The 4,300-nt window shown below is 40.9% G+C and overlaps 1 long non-coding RNA gene across 1 annotated transcript; it reads right to left on the bottom strand.

The window, feature by feature from the left end:
• Positions 1–723: 723 nt before the first annotated feature.
• LOC132890171 (uncharacterized) lies at positions 724–4,059 on the bottom strand. Its single transcript, XR_009655164.1, has 2 exons — positions 3,999–4,059; positions 724–3,534 (listed from the first exon to the last, which is right to left on the bottom strand). It is a non-coding gene; the product is annotated as an uncharacterized LOC132890171 (long non-coding RNA).
• Between the last annotated feature and the right edge of the window lie 241 nt (positions 4,060–4,300).

Raw genomic sequence — 4,300 nt, 5'->3', positions numbered from 1 at the left:
TACAAGGACACCAAAGAAAAGAAAGTGTGTACATTCTAGAGTGAAGTTCAATAAAGAGTGGCCTTTTGTGTTTCCATGTATACAGCCTGTGAAAGATGAGCCAGGCAAAGCTTTCTGCACAGTGAGTATATATCATTTTTAATAACTTATTTACAAGATCTAGGCCTAATGCTTAAATTTCCCTTTATATTCCTGACTTCTAAAGACATCCATCTGTTGGAAATATCCCAATGTGTTAATATATTTAAAATCTAGAGCTGCATCTGATAGACTCTAGTGTAGGCCTATAGTAGCCTAATGTCTGTCATGATCTCAGGCTAATGTGTGATTTATCAAATGTCAAGGTCGTTGCCCCATCAAAATAAATACTGTTCAGTGCTGTCAGATGTTAAACATGTGCTGTTATAAACTGTCAGCAGATACATGATCCACTTGCAAGTTCTGGTACCAATATAAATGTCATAAAAATAAGCTAAAATGCATGGAAATTGTATATTTCAATGCCATTAGAAGAAAAAAAAAATCTGTGGGAGACCCCAGACCCCCCAGCGGGAGAAGGATACCCCCTCCTGCACCCTCCCCCCATCAATTGCCTGCTGCGCGTTCTCAGCCTCCGGCATCACTTCAGAATTGGACCAGCATTTGGAAGTTGGAAACTTAGGACCTATGTTATCATATCTTTATTCCCATCATTAGCATGTCCAATCTACAGCAGTTTATAGATTCAAGATTCAAGACTTTTATTTGCCATTTGCCCAGGTACAGGTGCACAAGAGCATTGGAATTCTTGTGCAGATCTCTCAGTCAATTAATAAAAAATAAAGATAAAAACAATAACCTCAACAATAATAAAAGCAATCAAAAGATGTAATACAAGAGTAAGAAAGTAATACAAAAGTGAATACAAAAACTACACTTCAATAATAATAATCATAGATGATGAATTATAATAAATTATAAAGTGATTATGTGCATGAGGATGAGGCGCTGTCAGTCTTATTGTTGCAATGTTCAAAGAGTTTTGATCAGGTAAAGGATATTTCACTCTAACCTGAATGCCCTTTTTGAGCAGTCTGATAGCTGCTGGGGAGAAGAAAAGTGCTTCCTGTTTGTTTTGATATTCTCTGGTCAGTGGTATCTTAGTTGGTGTCTGGAGCTTCTTTCACCTAAATGGAGAGTGTCTAGGGTGATGTGTGTCTTTGAGAATAGCCTGCAGTTTTTGCCTGCAGCGGTGTGTTAATAGAGTGTCCATGGAGGGGAGCTGTGTTTCTATGATCCTCTCTGCTGATTTAATAGTCCTTTGGAAGGCCTTCCTCTCTCCAAGTGTGGTGTTTCCATACCACACAGTGATACCTCTGATGAGGTCGCTCTCCACAAGACCTCTGTAGGTCTCGGTAAGAGGCTGATGATTCAGGCCAGCTTTCTTCTGGTGACCTGATGGAACAGAGCTGCTGCTGTGCCTTGTTGACAATGACTGGATGTTTCCTGACCAGCTCAGGTTGTTGATGTGCAAGCCAAGAAACCTGAAGCCATTGACCTTGGTGCCTTTTATCTACAGAGGTTGTGGAGGGAGAGCTTTCTTCCTGAAATCCATGATTAGCTCCTTGGTCTTGTCATTGTTGAGGACAAGACTGTTTTCCTCCCCACAGGTGAGTGTCACATCCACCAGTTACCTGTAGTGCGATTTGTTGTTTAGACATTAGACAGAATGCCTTTGTAAAATTTATTTGTTTCCAGCTGTTGAACATGTACAGGTTTACACTTGTACAGTCAGTGGTGATCATTTACTGGTATATGATGTGACTGAAACAAAATCTTCCATTAGTAGAATGTTAATGTGTCACAGAGCCTTTTATGTGCTGATGATCGCCACAATGTCATTAGAACAAGACTGATTTTTTTTTTTGTATGGCATATTCATTTTGTGTATTCTTGTATTTCAGATCTCACTGTAAGCTGAGCAAAACCCTTACAGAAGGCATAGTGCAAGATTTCATTATCCCTCTACTCTACAGAGTGTATTTGTTGACTACAATTATTTTAAATTGGTAAAGGGGAGATTCGGCCTGCTCCACCTGTGGGGGTCCTGGGTCCTGCTGTTTTGTAATTTCTCAAATTAACTCTTTTCACATGCCTCAGAGGTTGCCAAGGGTAAAGAAGAAAGAAAAGACATTTGCTGTTAGGTTGAGATTTTGGCTTGGTCTAATTGTTTCCCTCGGAATTAAATGCTGTGTCCATCTCCAGTCCAGGGGGCTCATTTATCAACAGTGCGTAGAAAACATCCTAAATTCTGTCGTACGAGTGGAATTTAGAATGTTCGTAAGTACAAAAATATCGGCATTTATCAAACGTTCCTAGGCTGGTTTTACGCACACCTGTAAGTAATCTGCAATGATAAATCCCACACCTGCCAAATCACCTTGTGTGGGCACGATGACTCTAATTTGCATTGTGAAACGCCCCCAATTAACCATATATGGCATTAACATCCCCTTTAAAAGCCATGCAAATGAGTAATTGAGTCCTTGGTGGAATAATGGAGAAGCGCGCAAAAAAGAGGAATTTCTCTGAGACGGAGATCGACGTTTTAGTCGCAGAGGTTGAGGCCAATCAGAAGATATTGTTTTGCGGTTTAGAAGCCGGCGTTACTAGTAAAAAAAGAATACTGTGTGGGAGAAGGTGGCGCACTCTGTAAATGCCGTCGGATCTGAGCCACGGACTGTGGCAGAAATAAAAAAAAAGTGGTTTGATATTAAATTAAATGCAAAAAAGCGCGTGGCCGCTTACAGGCACGCTACAATGGTGACAGGGGGAGGGCAAAACCTTGAAAAATTGTCTGCCTTGGATGAACGGGTTGCTGGCATATTGGGGACGCTGCGTTTTCCAGAGTGGTGAGTGGTGTGACTGACAGTGACCTCGTGGTGGAACCCCCAGAACCCCCAGAAACAGAACCAAACGTCCAAGGTGAAGGTAAGTGGTCACACATTTAATGCATAATTTAAATCTAAACATTTTTTACTGAATCGATTAAAAAAACCTTTGTTTCAAACAGAAATTTTTGGTTTAAACAGAAGTAGCTTATTAATGCATCTGCTCTTTCAATTATACAGACACGTCTGCTCCTGCCGCGATGGTGCAGGAGGAGGCAAGGTCGTCCTCTGTGCGTGAGGCTCGGGCACCAAGGGTATTAACTGATGAGGTCCTACAGAACCAAAAGCACATTGCCCAGGCAGTTAGTGACATCAAGGGGCAGCTAAGCAACCTCACTAATGTGCTCACTGAAATCAGTGAGTCACTGAAAACACTTGCTGCTTGTGCAACTCAAATCGCAAATAAAAGCTATTGAATCGTGAAAAGTCTGCATTCTGTCATTATGCAACACACACACACACACACACACACACACACACACACACACACAGTGAGTAAATAATATGCATAATATGGGTAAACTTGCCTAAAATCTCTGTATGATCCCCGCTCTGATCCGCATCGCAAAAGCATTAGCAGGTGCAAGGCCCTCTTCGCAACGCTCTTCGTCATGCATGTGTAGCATGCAGCAATGATCAAGCATGGATTAATTAACAAGAATACTTTTAATATTTTAAGTTGAAAATTGTGAATGCCTTTTAATAGAAAGAACATTGAATAAAGTTTGTTCTGAAATGAAATGTGTTTAAATGAAATAGTTTTGGAAATGGATTCCCCTTAGTCTCTCACTATAAAAGGTAATCATCTTCACTATGAATTCTCTTAACAAAAAAAAGGGTCTTTTTAACCAAGAAAATGTTCAAGCAAAAATATAAAATAAAATGAAACTTAAAGTTTGTTAGCAGACCCTTATCAAAGCACCTTTGTAAGAATGATAAACCCAAAATTAAAGCACCAACAATATGTGCAGTTAGACTTATCACAGGAGCAATGGCTCTGAATACTCAGTAAACAATAATTCAGTCTCTCAGTTCAATATTCTCACGTAAAAGTTCACGGTTTCCAACCTGTAGAATGCAACGTTTCCTCATAAAAGTTCACAGTTCCAAACGAGTGGGCTTACGTACACACCGGACACCACCATGGCTGGAGGGAGAGAGAGAGAGAGAGAAATGGTCCAGGGACAGGCAGCTGCTGGAGTAGATGATCTTGCTCCGCTGTCGAAGGAAAGGCGTCGAGCTACAGAAGTCTATTGTCTGAGACTGCAAAACTACCTAGTGAGCTCAATCCGTCTCACACACTAACGACGAGTACTGCTTCCGTAGCCTACGGCTGAATACAGTCCTCAATGTCTTCACGTTGGTTCTCC

Source organism: Neoarius graeffei, chromosome 8 (genome assembly GCF_027579695.1).
Source record: "Neoarius graeffei isolate fNeoGra1 chromosome 8, fNeoGra1.pri, whole genome shotgun sequence".
In the NCBI taxonomy this organism is placed as follows: domain Eukaryota; kingdom Metazoa; phylum Chordata; class Actinopteri; order Siluriformes; family Ariidae; genus Neoarius; species Neoarius graeffei.
This window is presented reverse-complemented; position numbering and strand designations above follow the sequence as displayed.